This window comes from Manis javanica, chromosome 13 (genome assembly GCF_040802235.1).
Source record: "Manis javanica isolate MJ-LG chromosome 13, MJ_LKY, whole genome shotgun sequence".
NCBI classification, from domain to species: domain Eukaryota; kingdom Metazoa; phylum Chordata; class Mammalia; order Pholidota; family Manidae; genus Manis; species Manis javanica.
The window spans coordinates 35,624,298-35,642,435 of NC_133168.1; the positions used below are offsets into that span (position 1 = coordinate 35,624,298).

Here is an 18,138-nt window from a genome sequence, read left to right on the forward strand (position 1 = left end):
GGCGCCGCCCTGGGCCCCGCGCCTCGCAACTTTCTTCCGGAGCCTCGGGCGGGTCGGAGCCACGTCCCCGGCCAGGCGCTCGGCGTAGGGAGCTGCGCGCCAGGGCCCAGTTCAGCTGGGCTCCCGGAGGGCGCCCAAGGCGTGAAGCTGGGTTGTGGGTTTTCCCGGTGGAGGGGCAGCCTAGGGGCCGGCTTTCAGTCCCTTTGCACCCCTTGGGCGCCCTGCACCGCGCCGGGCGCACGGTAAGAACCTGGAGATCATTTTCGGTGTGTCAGATCTGACCGCCACAGGCACTATTTCCCGGGACCCTGGCTCCCTTCTACCTGGTTGGGTGCACAGCCCCGAGTCCTCCTGCCGCTGCCTCCCTTGCTTATTGGGGTGGTGGCAATCGCGCGTGCTGATCCTGGCTCTGGCAGCCCGCCTGTGCGGCTGCGGAAGCCCGGGAAGCACGTCGCGAGCCTCCCCCTGGATTCCAGCGCTGCTCGGCTCCGCTGTCAGTCGGCGGAATTGTTGGTAAACCTCCCTGCGAGGCAAACCTCAGGGGAGGGGGGCCTGACTCACAGTCTGGGGAGCTCTGTAAACAGTGCTACGGGGAGCTCAAGATACATCTTAGCTGGAATCTGAGCTAGGTTTGTGACCTGAGAACTCATTTTCATCGCTCTTGTGAGGCAGCAGCCTCCGCTTAGGCCAGCTGGCATTGAAGGTTGAAACCGAATCCGTTGCTTAAAAGCGAGAGGTGAACCTCATTTACCTGAAATTCCTTAGGTGAGGAAATGTCACTTAATTCTAGGGATCTTGGTGTAGTGAAGTTATTTAAAGTTATTTTCATTAGCCACGGTTTAGTTAATGTTACATTAAATTTGAGAATAGACATTCTGAGAAATAGTTTCAAAATAGTTTTTTTTAGTATTCTATTTTTCACATCTTAGAATTTAAAATTTCAGGAATTCCTTTTACTTCATTTTCGTTTTAAATTTCTCAACAAATGATAACCTCAGAAATATGATGTGCAATATTTTGCAGAATATTCAGACAGTACTGCAAAAATGGAATCACATAAAGTCCATGGAAGAAATCAAATACAGGAATATATCTAAGTATTGTCCATCATGTGTCACTTTTTTCTTTTAAGGTCACCAGACAGACATTAGGCCTTTTTATGAAGTGTGTAGTTACAATGTGTTCTAATAAAAATGGAGATAAGATGGAATTTAATGCCTCCGTCATCTAGTGACCCTTCTCTGTGGGTTCAGCAAAAAGTACATGACAGCTCTGGTTACTTAGGAGACATTCAGAAATATAGAAGAAATTGCCCTACCTCTTTTGTAACTGCTAATGTAGAAAGGGGAAAAACATAAAAAAGCAGCATATGAGAGTTTGAGTTTGGGAGGGATCATTTTTTCACTGAGGGGTATATCATGTCAGTATCAGTTTCCTCAAGTTTTAGTTAATTAGTTAAAAAACAGTGGCCTCAAAGTACTTTTTTATATCCAGGTTAAAAAATATTCATAGCACAGGCACCAAGTAAAAGGGAAATCTCAAAAAAAGAAAAGAAAAAGAAAAATCAACTTGGACAAAGAGGGAATTTCCAACAGAACACAGTATAGGATTTTGCCACCTTGGGAATGTTAGGACCTTCCTGGTCCTACTGGATAGAAGCTGCCTAAGTTCCTCCCTCTGTGGTTAGGGGCCTAGAGTAGGAAGACGCAGGGTAAGAAGTCAACTAGGTTAGCCACGTGAGGTCAGGACCACCTAGTGACTAACAATCTGTGCATCTGTTTTAGTATTTATAAAATTAGTCCACAAATTAGCTGATATAGGTTTGCAATAAGATTTGCTGTCTATCCAGTTTAGAATCTTGCAATGCTGCCTTGTGTGGACCCTCTGGTGATCCATGAGGTCAAGTTCATAACTTCACAGATGTTGTTCTGCCTTTCCCAGTGTGTTATTATAAAGATTTTCTAATCTCTGAATTTTTTAATTTTTAATTTATTAGAACAGTGTTTTAAGATCATAAGTGGAAATGCATTCTGCAATTAAACAATAAAATACACATTTCTTAAAGTTACTTGTTGTAGATTATTTTGGTATTCTACTGCCTTGAATCACATTATATTACATGAAAGAAATTACATGATTCACATTCAGTATATGATTTCAGCAAGTGATTGGAGAGGAATAAAGGAAGATAAAATCTTAAATTGGGTTTTAATATATCAGAAATCTTTGTTTTCAAAAGGAATAAAGAAATTTGTAAAAGCCAGCATTTTGTAGTTGCAGCATATATGAAATACTACTTAACTGTTAGCATGTTTGAGTTGTAAATATAGTAATAGTGTTAGTGTTTTCAACCCACTTCCTCCCCCTACCACCCACCCCTGCCCAGTAAAAAGAGAAATACTGTAATTGTCCTGGAATATAGATGGCAGGCCTTTGAGGGGATAAAGAACCTGGGGTAGAGGGAACTTCATCATCATGGTAGATGTCATTTTATTTCTTGACTGAGGCTGAATCTTTATTATTCTGGAGTGGATAAGGCACCTGATGAGATTCAATGACCAGCAACCTTCTGAAACAATGTGTCCAAGGAGAGGGCAGAACAGTTCTTACTACTAAGCCTTAGGTTTTTCTCATCTTGGAATTACATTGTCTTCCCCATAGTGATTTGTAGAATAAAAGTCCTTGGGGGGTCACCAAATTACCAACAAGTGTTTGCATGACATAAATGTTCTCAAAACCCAGAGTCAGTGCCTAGTGTGGGAATAAGGCAAATAAAAAAGCCTACAGTACCAAAAGGAGAAATGATTTGCCCTTGAAATTCTTATATAAATTAGTGTCAGAATGGGAAGTAGAGATTAAAATTCTAGATTCCTGAAGCACTAATCCATGCTTCCATTTGGGGATATCAGTAATTAGAAATGGATGAATTTCAAAAATTATGACAACTGTAATGTCCAATTCTAATAAGAAATTCCCTTTTATAAATTCAACTTTGCATTAGGTAGTGATGTAATTGTTCTTTAAAAGGAAAATTTTCCATATACATTTGTGAATAAATATATCTCCAAATTCTGACCCATCAAAACTTACTGCTTCACACCTTCTATTTATGTAAATTGGTTATCTGTCGGTGGAGAAGTATTGCAGAAAAGAGAAGTAGAAAGTATTGTGGATGGGATAAATAGGGACCATTAGGGTTAATAAACTCTTGCTTACAAATTCATACATGTTTAAACAGTTGAAAGAAAGGAAAAATCCCTGGTAGATCAGATGGCTACATGAATACTTACATTTTAAAATTGCCTAGTACTTTTTAATTTTTTTCAGCTAATTCTACTATTTCCATATTTTAGCCTAGTAGAAATGGAAAGTGATGTAGAGGAGGTGTCTTCCTCATTTTAGGGGTGTGGAAAAGAAAATACTGTGAAGGTAAGAGATTTGTCTTATCATTTTACAAATAATTAGTGGCCTATCTTAAATACGAGATGAACCTAAACTGCACACTTAATTCTAGTTTTCTCATTTATGACTCCAAATTCATGTATTAAAGACTTAGATTTCATTTTCTGTAGATCTAGTTGATTATTCCTTTGATTACTCATTACTGCCCATGGTCTGTCAGCTTCCTAGAATGCCTGTGTGCTGCAGCGGCTTCTGTAAACTGGCAGTTTACAGACCCCTGTTCCCACAGTGCCCTTCTCTTCCCCTGGGCTCTGTCTCTTCTCATGCCTTCTAAGGATTTCACTGTGTGGCCTGTTCTAATGCCTGCAAAGCCCTGGGCTGGTCGCTCAGTTCTCATTCACTGGCTTCAGGTCTTTGGTAGCTTTGCCAATTGTGTTGCTTGCTTCTGCCTATCTAGGCAAGCTCCAGCGTGTTGAAGGTGTGCATTCCAGATCCTTGCATTCCAGATCCTCGTTCAGATGCCTAGAAGAATATAAACCTGCAGGAGGCAGAGTGTTTAGAGAGCCTGGTGGAGATTACAAAGAAGAAAAGGGAATGCTTTTAATTTGGCAAGAGAAGAAAAGATCGTTGAGGCCTTCTGTTTATTTCTTGAATGGAGTAGTTTGTTTAGTTCTTAATTCAGAGTTAACACTATGAATTTTAATGTGCATTAAGATTCCCACTGGATTTCCTTCTGTTTGTTTCAACTTCATTCAGATATTCTATAAACATGATCTTGCTAAGTATTGTCATCAAATGTTAGTAAACAACTCCTGAAAGAACAGAATTTGTCTCCTCAGTGATATGTAGAAACTATAAACATACTATGATAAGCACACTTTGTTTTGGTATTTTGTATTTGGGAATAGTTATAAAGTTAGCTCTGTTTTTAACAATAAAACAGAAGAGATATGTACAGTTAACCTATCTATTGTAGGTGTCTATATCTGCTTTGTCCTAAACACGGCCAGAGAGAGCTTGCAATTGAGTGTATGTGTCTAAATGCCAAAATAACTTTTTTTGGTATTACTTATGGAATTAATAGTGCCTCTCTTATCTCCAATTAATGTGAAAAATAGCAGGATAATCATAGTGATATTCCCTCTATATGTTTAAATTAGTGTACTTTCCCTTTTAGTAGAAATTGAATAGGTCCACAATCAGTTAAAAAGTTGTCATTTAAGTCTTCCCATTTAAAATACTTATTGCATACACAGATGCCATAGAGCTATAAAGTTGTATTTGTTGATTAAATCAAGGCTTTTGCATTCTTCTTATGTATAACAAACAACTACTAAGCAATAGGCATTTAATGCATGCAGATGTTATACCACAATAAAGATGAATCAGCACTTGGTAAATCTGAAAAGGAATTTGTAACGGGCATGGGCTCACCAAACTTGTGGGTCTATGATATTTTTATTGATAAAGTATGCAGGCAATATACTGGCTTTTCTGTTGGGTTCTACTGGTTACTGCAAGAAAAATGGTGGTATTTGTCAGCAGTTCCTGAAATAGGAGGTAACATTAGGTTGATTACATACGTTTTAGTGTAAAATGAGGTAATCTGCAGATTATGTTGTGAATCTAGCAGAGATTACCCATTAAAATAGATAAAACTACAAATTGGCACTTTCATTTACTTTGAAGTATTGAAAGGGTTATTTTGCATTCTAAAGTTAGCTTACATCCAGATAATTGTGTCATGATGAATCAAAAATTGCATTATGAAAATCAAGTAGCTTAAAAGTATGCGATGCCAGGGTGTACTCAGCACCCTGACACAAGGGGCAGAGCATTGGGAGGAGGCCTGACTGCAGGGTGACACTGCTTACCTTCTTTAGAGTTCTGACTGTAGACTTTTCTTCTTGAAACAGCGCTATTTTTGTTGTTTGAATATCTGAGGAAAGGCTTTAAGTGATGGATTTCCAGAATTCCACAAATTCTGGCAAAGAACTTTTCTTGGGGCTTTTGCAATCTAATGATACTGTTCTAGGAAGTACAAATGGGGCCAGGCTCATCAACCCTGTGGATAATCAGGCATGGGCCAGCTGGATTTGGGAATCACCTGCAGTGTTTACCCTTCTCCCGTGGGGGGGAATGGGCCTGGCAGGAAGCAAAAAGTATACTGAGAGGGAATGTTGAACAGCTGTTTTCCATCCTCCCTGAAAAAGAAGAGGAAATCAATGTACAGCAAGCATGGAGAGGGATTTATGCTAAATACGGGGAAGTTTTTCTGAGTGTTTAAACCTTTAGAATGGATTTCTGAAGGAGGCCTTTGAGTTTTTCTCTGTTCTGGGGTTTTGATTTTATGACTTTTGCTCATCTGGATTTGAAAATTTTAGGAATTAAAAATGATTTAACTATATGTGAATCTAGAAGAAAGGGTCAGTTTTAGTTGACATGCAAGTGCCATTATAGTTTCTACTTAGCATTTTTATTTATTAGAACAAAGTATATGCTAAGTAGTTAAATATTTTTCATATAAGATTCCTTCAGCATTTTATTCTAGTACACATAATAGTATCTGAACACTTCTGTATGCTTAATCTGTTTTCTCCCTGAATGGGTCACTTTTCTCCACATACTATTTTCATTCTAGAAAATCATTTAAAAGGGTCTTGGCAACAGACTATGATGTTCCATTTGAATTTTCAGAAATATCTTTTACATTTCTCTGCTTCATTTTTTATAATAGAACTAGACTGGCAACAGGGGCCATATAAACATATAGGACATTCATCAGTCATGTGGTCAAAATATAGAGGTTGCCTGTGTTAGAGTCTAGAAGCCTCTCTCATATACCAAACTTCTTGCAGCTGTATTAATGGTTAAGAATAATAATGATATTTATAGAAACAGAATATGAACTTTGTTTCATTTTTGTTTAAGAAGATAGACTCTCTATGATTGATTACATGGTTTAAGGCCAGTTCTGTTTCTACTCAGTATTAAAATTAGATCGTATCTAAGATACAATTTTCCTAAAAGTAGGCTCATTTTGATGCAGCAAAAGGTGTTGGAAAATGCACTTTCAGCCATTATTGAGTCAGTGGACTTGGAGGATGCCAAGAAGTGGAATGCAACAGAAATGTCTTAGGTACTTAGAATTCAGTTTCAACTTCATTTAAAGTAATTTTGAGCTACTTTTCACAATTACCTTTCTCAAAGGAAATTCTAATTCTTGGAAGTAGTGAAAAAACTAGTTATCTTAGGAGTATCTTTTGCTGATACCATTGGTTGTGAGCTTAAAAACTCTGTCTTTACTAAGCCTTCCACAAGTTCGAGCCTCTTGTTCTAATAAGAACCCAGGCGAAGTAGAGAGCAAAATAAAAATGATCTGTTGCTTTTATGTAATAGTTCAATTTATCATTTCTTAAACACTAGTGTGAAATTTAAAGATCCATCATTTTGTTGTAAACAAACCAGTATTGTTCTGATGGGATTCCTCCCGTTAACTGTGTGCTATGTTGGGGTCAAATATTTCCAGCATTAAAATTTTTAAACTTACTGTGAATTGCATAAAATTAGTCTATAAAATTCAAATTAACAAATGGTATTTGACTATCTGCTGTTATAACTTGGGAACTTTAAAAATTCAGTTTTTACTTCTACTTTTTAAATTTCATATTTCGAGTTTTAGGATAAGTTGGGCCACATTTATTCTTATTAATGTGTGTCAGTATTTATATTACTTAATTGCCATAAAATGATAAATCCCCTGCCTGAAGAAGTTGGATTGAACTAGTAGTGTTAGGGTGGTTATATAACAGATCCTTATTTGTTTGCTTACACCCTTTTTTCTTGGTGAAGCTGCCGAAGTTTGGTTCAGTGATTGCAAACTTCAGAAAAGATAAAACTGTTAACTTAAAAATGAATGCTTTGATATATAATTTTTTCCAATGTACTTTGTGCCTGGAGAGATAGGTGAAAGGACCTTATACTTTAGCGATAGAAATGCTGAAAGGACTTAGTCATTCAGCAAGTATTTGCCAGGTAGTTCTGTGTTTGAGGGGATGTCTGGGTGGAGGAGATGAGGGGAGGCATGCAAAATAAACATGACATGGTTTCCAGCTGTGGGGAGCTATAAAATCGGGTTGGAGAAAGATAACTGAGTATGAAACTTTATGAGAACAGTTAAGTGCTGAAGAGACAAATGCATGCAGCAGAATTGCAGGAAGGAAGAGATCTGTAAGGGTGACACAGGCAGAAAATACTCAACTGGGAAGGGAGTATGAATTAGGCCTCAAGAAGATTTTTTTGCTAAAAAGGGTCAGGGAGGAGGGGGTGTGGGCACTGCAAGAAAGCATTGCAAGCAGGGTGTCCAGCTGTGTGAAGGCACTGGAAGAGAAAGCAGAGAAATGGAGTGGCTGCCAGGTTGAGGAGAACTTCCTGGAAAAATTATGGGAATTCATTTATTTCCATTTATGATATTCTCTTTCCTTTCTTTCTTCATTCTTCATCTGTTCTCTCATTGTTTTCCACAAATATATTTTGAAGGCCTGTATTGCTGGTCATCAGTGGTCCTTGACCCTGTAGGAAAGACAAAGAAAACTAAGACCCCTGACTCATAGCAGCTTATACCTGCCTGAGCAGGTGAGATCTATCTTAAATCCCTTTTGGATCCAGAGAGGACTGAATAAATGCGAGAAAGGGAGATAATGTGTACTGTCAAATAACAGTAAATGTGTGATTAGTATGAAATGCATAAATTAGTAGAGACAGTTAAAGTTAGAAATGTTCTTGTGGGCCCCGTTTTAAGGCACAACTTGGACATTACCTCCTCAGGGCATCCTTCTTCTTAGCCAGAATTTTAACTTCTGTTCATTTCAATAACAGTTTGTGATTCTCATGCTAATTTCCTTTTATTTTGGTGGTTTGTTTAAATATTTTATTTCTTTTGCTATCTAATAAGACGGTATAAGCACCTTCTTGGCTGGCATCACTCTGAATTTTCAAAAAATATTGAACAATGTACATATGAGGCCACACAGGAGACCCCTTATGGATGAATTTGGAAGGGAAGGCCTCAAAGAACATTCTTTGAGGAAGATAGGATGTTGGGTGTGGATTAGGTAGAAAGAGGGAACCCATGAAAGAGAGTAATGGTGGGAATAAAGGATTAAAAATGTGAGCTGTGTTCAAGCAAGGAAGAGCAAATAAGTGTGAAGGGAGCATTTGTGTGAGGAGAAAGTGAGTGGTAATATTGAAAAGGTAGGCCAGTCCTAGATTGTGGAAGCTCTTGGATGAGAAAGTTGTTCATTTTACTGTGGGAAATAGAGGCCTTTGAGTAGAAAAGTAATATGATGATGGTGATTAATCTGTGAGGAACTTTCTGGATCCCAAAGATAATTATTTCATAGATAGCCCCATCAGACTGCCAGGGTTATATCTTGGTTCCTTCAGTTTCCATGTGACCTTCAGTAACTCAGCTCATCTGTGTCAGTCTCCTTAGCAGTGAAAAGGGGGTATTGCTAGTATCTGCATTATGGGACTGTGGTGGAGATAAAATGAATTAATCCATGTGAAGTACATAGCATAATTCCTGCTACTTGGTAAGCATTGTTTGTACATTTATTGTTTATAGCAGCCTCTGGTACAGAGATAAGAATTACTATCTCTTTTTTAGAAATGAAAAAATCGTAGAGCTAGGACCTTGTATTAGTTTGGTAGAACTGCTATAACAAAATGCCTCTAACTGAGTGTCTTAAACAACAGAAATTTATTGCCTCACAGCTCTAAAGGTGAGAAGTCTGAAATCCAGGTGTCAGCGGGGTTGGTTCCTTCTGAGGCCTGAAGGAGAATCTCTTCCATGCCTCTCTCCTGGCTTCTGGAGGATTCTGTCAGTCTTTTGCATTCCTTGACTTGTTGATGCTTCCCCTCTATCTCTGCCTTCACTGTCACATGGCACTCTCCTTGTCTATGTCCCTGTCCAAATTTTCCTTTTTTATAAAGATTCCAGTCATATTGGATTAGGGGCCCATCCTATTCCAGTATAACCTCATATTAACCAGTTATATCTGAAATGACCCCATTCCCAAATAAGGTCACATTCTGAGGTCACATTCTAATTGGGGATTAGGACTCCTAACATCGTGAGTTTTTGTAGGACACAATTAAATCCATTACAGACCCTGAGTCAGATCTTTTGAGTGTTTACTATGACCAGTGTGCCAAAAGGGTTGTAGAGAAGAGGAGGAATCTGTAGGTTTATATGAGAAACAATTAATGAGCTGGGCTTGGCTCTATTCTCTCCTGTTGTGGAAGTACACCATTCCCTGAAGAGCCACAGTGACGGACATGCCATGTGTGTGTCGCTTTCTGCTGAAAGGAATCTTTTACGTTTCTTCCTTCTTTCTTGCACGGCATTCTCTGTGGCTTCTTTCCATTTTGGGGTTGGAGATAAAGATATTAAGGTAAGTTTAGGGACATTATACTTATACTGGATAACTTCAGTCTTCTCTATAAATTTGGATGATATATCGCTGTCCCAAGATATAGGTTAGAAAGTAAGAATTGAATACTTTTGGAAAATCTGAAGTATCAAAGTATGGATTTTGCTTGAAGAATCAATTGGAGATGAATAAGCAGGTAGATGGGCAGCTGAGAGGTAAGACAAATTGATTCCTTTCAGGTTTATCATAAGGATTGAGGTAGAATAGACAAATATTCTTAATCACTGAGGAAGTTGACTATATCCCCAAACAAAAGAAATTACCTGTGATGATCAAAAAGAGTCAAATGGTGAATTCAAGAGGCAGAAGTGCCAGGAGAGTCCCTAAGAGTAACTCCAGGGTGGCTCCAAGAACTGAAGCGCCTGCTGCAGTTTGCCTGTGGGTTGGGGAGTGAGAGATGTGGCCTCATGGGCGAGCACAGCAGGGGGTAAGGTGTCACTGAAAGAGTCAAAGGTACTTTATAAAATCGTTAAATTGGAAGGATCCTAAATGATATCTGGTTCCTCTCCCTTGCCCCATTTGCCTCAGCAATCACCTGACAGTTGGTCGTCTAGTCTCCACATTCACTTAGGACAGGACATGAGAAGAAAGTTTAAAAGTAAGATCAGTACAAAAGGAGTTTTCTCCAGCATGAATGAGGAGAGTTTCATCAGGTTTGGCCAAATGAAGTAGCTCGGTGGCATCTGGCTGTGAGCAGAGATGGAGTAAAGTGGGTAGGAGGGGTGTATGCCTGCATCAGGAGATGCAAAGGCTGTGGCAACACTACCAGAGTAGGATGCTAAATGAAGTACAGGCAGTTGACTTACAAGACAAGGATTTGGACAATGAGCTAAACATTCATGGCCTTGGACATACCCACAGACGTTACATATCTGGCTATGTTGCAGACTCTGAATTGTTATTTCTGGCATTAGACATGAGCTTGTGGCTTTGTGGCCAGAAATTCAGAGTTGATTCATTCGTTATGCACAGCATGTATAGTCTCCGGTGGTCTAGTAAACCTTTTCCTCTCCTCAAGAATTGCTTCTGGACTACTAACACTTTGTAGATCTATAAAAATTCACCATAGTAAGTTTTTTTAAGCTCATGTAGGAATGGTATAGGTATAAAATAATTCATTAGATAGTATCCTTATTCTTTTGAATTCTCCAGATAAAAGAAATGTTAGCCGTACGGGAAGTTTTTTTAATTTGCAAATAATAGCATTAATAAAGCCCTTATATTGAACCATTAAATAACAATTGAAATCCTTGGGAATATGGTTAAAAGTGGAGACATGGAGGGAATCACTTTGAATTTTAAAACAGAACCTTGATAAAAGTCTTAGCATTGAAACAATCATCTAGTAGAAAGAAAGGCCTGGCTGGTCCAGGCATGAGTAGATGGGAAGAGTGGCTCCTGTCTAATGCTGCCCATTAGATGGGATGCAAGTTTGGAGGTGGCATTTAGGAAAGGACTCCATGAAACTCATCCGTGGCCTGTTGGGAAACAGCAAGAGACACTCAGGGGCTGGCCTGCATGTTCACAAGGGCACAGTGGGACAGTGGTGTTCAGCATGCCAGCCACAGCTGGGACCAACTCAGTGAGAGCCTCGTGCCTCAGGGAGGACTGGAGGGAGCTGGTGAGGCAGCACCTCTCAGTGACTCTGTAATAATCACCCTGAGGATTCTTGAAAGGTTTAAGCACTGTAGTATGTTTTATCTTCAAATGGTTTGCCTTGGCACACAAAGATTTTTATTGCTTCTTTTTACATAGTTATATTTATATAGTGATATAATTATATGTATAGTTATCTTTTGAGTTTTAAAGGTTTAAATCTTGACACATGCTTTGATCCATTCAATAAACAATCTCTGAGTGTGTATGAAGTGCTAGGCAGTCTTCTAGGTGTAGGGGAAGAGGCCGAAAGCAAAGTGCCCCATGGAGCTTACCCTGTAAAGGGGGAATCAGACACACAAAAGAACTAAGTAAGTTATATAGTAGATCTGAAGGTTATAACCACAAAGAAGAAACACAAAACCCAGAACAAGTTAGGAAATGGTGGCAGTTGTGTGTGATAAGGATGTAATTTAAATGGGATGGTCGTAGCTGGCCTCACTTGCGAAAGTGACATTTGAGCAAATACTTAGGAGTGAGGAAGCAAGCCATGTGGATGCCTGGGGGAAACACTGTAGGCAGAGGGAACAAGCACACAGGCACTGAGGGAGTGAGCACACCCGACGTGTACAAGAACAGCAAGGAGGCCGCACAGCTAGAGTGGGGAAAGAGATGGGCAGACCTGCAGGACGGGAAGGCAGGGGTGACGGGCCATGGGGAGACCTGTAGGACAGGAAGACAGGGGTGACGGACTGTGGGGAGACCTGTAGGACAAGAAGACAGGGGTGACGGGCCATGGGGAGACCTGTAGGACAAGAAGACAGGGGTGACGGGCCGTGGGGAGACATGTAGGATGGGAAGTCAGAGGGGTGACAGGCCGTGGGGAGACTGGTAGGACAAGAAGACAGAGGGGTGACGGGACACGGGGAAACCTGAACTATGAGGATGGAGCCAACAGAATTTGCTGATGGCTGGGATATGTAGTCAGAATGGGGAAAGGAAGGAGGGGGTGTTTGGGCCTGAATTGCTGGCAGATTTAGTTGCCAGGAGCTAAGAAGGGGAGGTCCTGAGAAAGCAGTAGTGCCTGTGTCTTTGGGTTAATTATATCTATGTATAATTGTTTTACAAACCAAAACTGTGGTATTCCAGGTTTTGATTATGATTCAGAACATTTTGAAAGTACTGAGGGATTTTGATGCCAAAAAACTATGATCTGTGAGTCAAAAATGAGAATAAAAAGAAGTAAATATAAAAATGTTTAAGAATGTGAAAGCAGTGAAAAAAATAAATTTTATCATTGATATGATATTTAAAGATTGAAAAAAATGGGAGAATGCTAGAATATAAGGAATGAAAAAGAGCTTCATGTACAGTGACATAAGCATCACTCCATATATACTCATCCAATAAAATGGCATTTTAATTTTAATTAGATGATCTTGAATTATAGGTTTAATGCCAGCAAATTACTTTCCCATGAAATTCTTTTAAGCCTTTTACCTAACATCTATCTGTTTCATTTTACATTAACTAAAGCTTTTAGGCAATATGTAAGTCTAGTATATTCTTTCATGTCCTTTGCTTCAACAGCAAGTGAGAATTGTTTTTCTCAGTATAAGAGAAAAATAGCAGAAGTTGAGTAAAGAGAGAGATTTGGTGAAAAATGCCACATTTCCTTTTCTACTGGGACAGAGTGTTACAAAAGGACTCTCATAATTCTAACAGGAATTTAGATGATATTTTAAAATGAAGTTGAGGGGGTATTCAGTATCACTGTGGGGCTCAGTGATTCACTGGAAGGACTCACAATAAGCTGTTATAATCTTGCATATGGCTTAATACAATCGAAGAATACAGATTAAAATCAGCTATGGGAAAAGGCACATGGGGCAAGTCCAGTGGAGACTAGGCTCAGGCTTCCAGGTGTTCTATGCTAGGGGGGCTGCGTTCCCAGCGACAGTGTGTGACAACATATGTAAAAGCCATGTTGCCAGTCAGGGAAGCTCACCCTTGCCTTCATGTCCAGGGCATTTATTGGGGTTCAGTCATGTAGACATGAAGTACTTGTATGATTGACTTAAGCTATTCATACTCTAGCCTCCTAGTACAAAGATAGGAGTTCATCATAAATCACACTGTTAGTATAAACTAACTAATCAAACAGGTACCACATGGCCTAAGGCCTCAGGCATACAAATAACTCTTTATCAGGCAGAATATTACAAGGCCTTAGAGCTCATCTCCCTTGAGCCAGACAAGGGCCAGTCCTGAAGACAGGCCTTTCTTGGAAATGTGTGGGGTTTGAGCCATAGACCTGCTGAGTTAACCCTTTCCTGCATAGCATGAACATGGTATTAGTGCCTCTTAGAGTCATTATTATTAGAGGGTAAATTTATAGGACCTGATGTTGGAGATGATATAAGGAAATACCCCAAGTAAGCATTGTTGTAGCTAAATTCATAAGTTAGTGAATCAGAGTAGGTTACATATGAGAGGCTAAACACATTTTGTGGTGCTTCACCTGAACATCTGTTATGGATGTCATGACTCATCTCACAGAAGTTTGCAGATATTGGGCTAGAAGAGCAGAGGCACTGAACTGCGAGTATATGTGATATTGATTGGAATCAGGAAAGAGGTGGAAAGGAGAAAAGGAGGCCTGGAAGTTGATCTGAGGCAGAGGAATTAGCTCATTTGACTCTGAAGGCCAAGAAATCCCACGATCAACTATTTGCAAGCCGGACTCCCAGAAAAGCTGGTGGGTCAAGTCCCAATCCAAGGGCGAGAGAACACTGATGTCCCAGCTCATGCAATGAGGCAGAGAGGGAATATGAATTCTCCCTTCCCTTCCTCTGCCTTCTTGTTCCACTCAGACCTCAGTGGACTGAATGTGGCTTACCCACATCAGGAAGAGCCATATGCTTCTCCCAGTCTACTAATTCAAATGCTAATCTTTTCTGGAAACCGTTTCGCAGACACATCCAGAAATAACGTTTGACCAAATATCTGGGCACCCTGTGGCCAGACAAGTTGACACATAAAATTAACTATCACAACTGTTAAAAAAAGAAGTCACATACCTAAAAATCAAAGGGGAAGAGTTGATTACAGAAATAAAGATAGCTGTATCCACAAACTCAAAGAGTTACATTACCAAATGAAAGTTCATGTACATTGCCATTTATGGGACATAGAAAATATATTTTGATCAAACATAAGATTTCCAAAAATTCTATTTAAATTCAGTAAATTTTTTCATCTTTTAAATTTCATCAAGACAGATGTTTCTATGTTTAGGATGTCTTTCTGACTTTTAAGCACATATATATCAGTGTGGTGTATCAGTAAAGCTCTCTCTCTCAATTTTGATGAGGAAATTGTTTTAGATTCATAGACTTCTATTTTCCTCAGATGTGTTCAGTTGCTTGGAATATGTAGTCTGCAAGTTATAAATGTGCTGTAGAGCAGGAAGGAGAAACCCTTGGGATCAAAGGCTTTATATTTGTCAAAGTATTTGATATTTTTAGGCTCTTGAAGATTGCAAGGTTATGAATACACAGTGCTGTGCTCCTATTTGAAAAATAACTTCTTGTGAGTGACAGTTTTGTGAGCACTTCCTCCTGGTATCATGGCCACTTCCTTTCAGTTGGACTGATCTTGGTGTTCCCATTGAGAAGATGATGACTGCTAGCATTTACCAAACACTCCCTAAATCCTTGGCACCCTTTTATGCTTCATGTATATCAGCTAATTTAAGATCACAGAAACCCTGTGAAGGAAGGTATTATTACTTTATCCACTTTACGGAGGAGGAAACAGGATGCAGTGACTCTGGGATTCAACTCCTAGAAGTCTGGCTCCAGCTTTGTGCTGTCAGCCAGCCACTAATCATGTTCTGAGATGAATGGTGATAACTAGCATTTATTTGGAACACTTACTGGAAAGTAGTCAGTGCTTTATAGGTGTTCATCTCATTTAATCTCCCAGCTAGTCTGAGACAAATGTAATTTTTACCTTCATTTTAACTAAAGGAAAAGGTTTAGCTAGTTGGCTTGTCCAGATAATTTAAATAGTTATACTACTATAAGAAAGCTACACTCAGCCCTGTGCCAGGCCTTTTAACCACCTCACTGGTCTACCTCAGAAATCTATGGCTGAAAGAAAAATTTTACCTTAGTTTTTCATGGTTTAGTTTAACTTATATGAAATTGTTTGAGGTTATATTTAGCTATTGGCTTCATTATCTTTATTCATCGTCTTTTTTATGCTTCATATTTTTTAGCCAGTAATACCAGAAAAGTATGTTTTCATGGTTAAAGCTTTTGCTGAGAAAACCATAGCTGCTTTTCTAGACCCTTCCAGCAAATATTTGGTTACTTACTGTTTAGAAAATTTTGAAAAGAAAGATTGCTAATTTTCTTCTGGGGCTAGATATAGTGAGTTAAATTGCTTTGGACTAAGGGAAATTCTTATTCATTTTTATTGTCAGAGTAATGCACTTGAAGTTAAAAAAAACACCTCAGAAACACCAATTTCTTAGATTTTTATCCTGTGGTTTTTTAAGGCAGAGCATAGTTTTTCTTGTTTTCTTTGTAACCTTATAACTAGCATAGTTCCTGGATTTAATAGATGTTTAATACATAACTGGATTAATTTATAGCTACAAGAAATCCTTGCTCTTGACATAGATAGGAAATTGATATTCCAATTCTGGAAAACAATGCATTGGAAAACTTAGTAAGCATAAATTACTACTTCTTTAAAAGATTGAAAGTATCAAGAAGAAATATACTTAATTATATTCACCATTAAATTATTCTGAAAGTATCAGAATAAAAATTCTGAAAATACTTTAGGACGTTGTATTCCAGCACCTTCATCAAGAAAATCAGTTAAAATTGCAATAAAGAAGTAGCAATCAGACGTCCAATTGTTAGACTGCTAGATAAGCTAGAATTTATTTATGCTTTATTTTAGAAAGTATAACCATTCCATTTTACCTTTTAGCCTTTTTTGTAAGCAAAGTACTCCTAATCTTATCAATAACTTTTTAGACCCCCATCTCTACCCTGCTTTCTTTTTGCCTCCATGAAAATGATACAGATTTTACTTTCTTTCTACATACTGTGTAAGACAACCACTCTCTCAAAAGCTGGATCTTAGTGGCTTTTAGTTTTGTGTTAATGTGTGTCAGGCAAAACTCTACTTCTAAATTACCCCCCTAGTTTGATAGCCACGAATTTACTCATTTAAGTAGGCTCTGGTTAATGGGAGATGGAGCCTTCAGACTTGACATTAGACATAATTTAGATTAATTATTCTCATATAAGGAAGTTATACATTATCATTGTTTGTATAGGAAAGAAGTGAGGTTCAGATTATAATATGAGAAAGTGTGTTATCTTTACAAAAACTTTTGGGAACAACATAGAAGTGTTCTTTGATTGTACAGAGCTCCACTTAGCTTACAGACCTAACCTAAGGGTAGTCTAATGTTGAGTGTGAAGGTGTTGAACACCATTATTATACACGGTGAGGTTTTGCTGTGTGGGTTCAAGGTTATAATTACTCCCTCAGTAGTTGTGTAAATTCTTGGGGATTTCATATGCTCTGATTTCATATTGTGGATTTTTGTTTGGAAATGACTTTTTGGAGGAGATATATTTCATTTCACCCTTAAATAAGGAAACAATAATAAAAGGAACCTCATTTTGATTAAAAGCCCTTGGTTTTAAATTTTTCTTTTTTGGCTGAGTCCATAGGCTTTACACATGAGGGAGTATAATTTTAGGAATGATTGTATAGTACCAAAACCATATGTTTTCTCAGGATTTGACATATTTAAGAATAATGTCAGATTTTTTTTAATTGAAGTACTGTTGATGTTCAATTTTATATTGGTTTCAAGTATATAACACAATGGTTCATCAATTATCCTAAAGAATAATGTCACATTTATTTCACTGCAAAAATTTACCAAGGACATACAAGGTTTTATTTTGATATTGAAGAAAAATTATTTTTCAAAAAAATTATCCTAAGTATATATTTAATAAAATTGAAATAGAAAAGTAAGGAGAACTTTAAAAAATATGTAAATTCCATAAATTAAAGTATTTGGAAACAGTAGCATAGTATGTGTGAGACCATGGCAAGATCTTTCTGAAACACTTAGAAATATGTTTCTCTGAAAGGTAAATCCTCAAATACATCAAAGAAGGAAATGTGTAGCTCTTTTAGGATTAGGATATTAGTGCTGTCAAGACCTCAGAGTTTGCCTAAAACCTGATTGGAAACCTAAGGACGGAGGGAACTCGGTTTCTGATGGAAGCATGACCAAGGAAGAATGCTGACTTTTGCAGCGTCTGTACATTTTCCAAGGGAGGGTCTGACATCCAGGGCATTCAGGTGTCTGGGTCTGCCAGCCTGTGCTAGCCCTTCATGGACGTGGGCACATCTAGTGTTAGCATGGGAGGTATTTCACTTTCCTATTGGGTAACTAACTACTGTGCCCATTCATTGGGTTGGGTGAACTGGGACAGCTACTCCTGGGCTGAGCTTGGTGAGGGTGATGCCAGGAGCTGTGGAGGATATACATTTTGCTCTTCTTTCCTAAATAACAGTACAATTCAATTAAAAATATTTT

The 18,138-nt window shown here is 38.5% G+C and overlaps 1 protein-coding gene and 1 long non-coding RNA gene across 5 annotated transcripts in view; one reads left to right on the forward strand and one right to left on the reverse strand.

Moving 5' to 3' along the window:
* Positions 1–18,137, reverse strand: part of LOC118972306 (uncharacterized) — a 56,314-nt gene extending 38,177 nt beyond the window's left edge. Inside the window, exon 1 of the long non-coding RNA XR_005061211.2 lies at positions 324–18,137. This is a non-coding gene — a long non-coding RNA (uncharacterized lncRNA). The remainder of the gene's footprint in view (positions 1–323) is intronic.
* Positions 1–18,138, forward strand: part of DSE (dermatan sulfate epimerase) — an 80,111-nt gene that overhangs the window by 299 nt on the left and 61,674 nt on the right. The gene's annotated exons all lie outside the window — the stretch shown is intronic.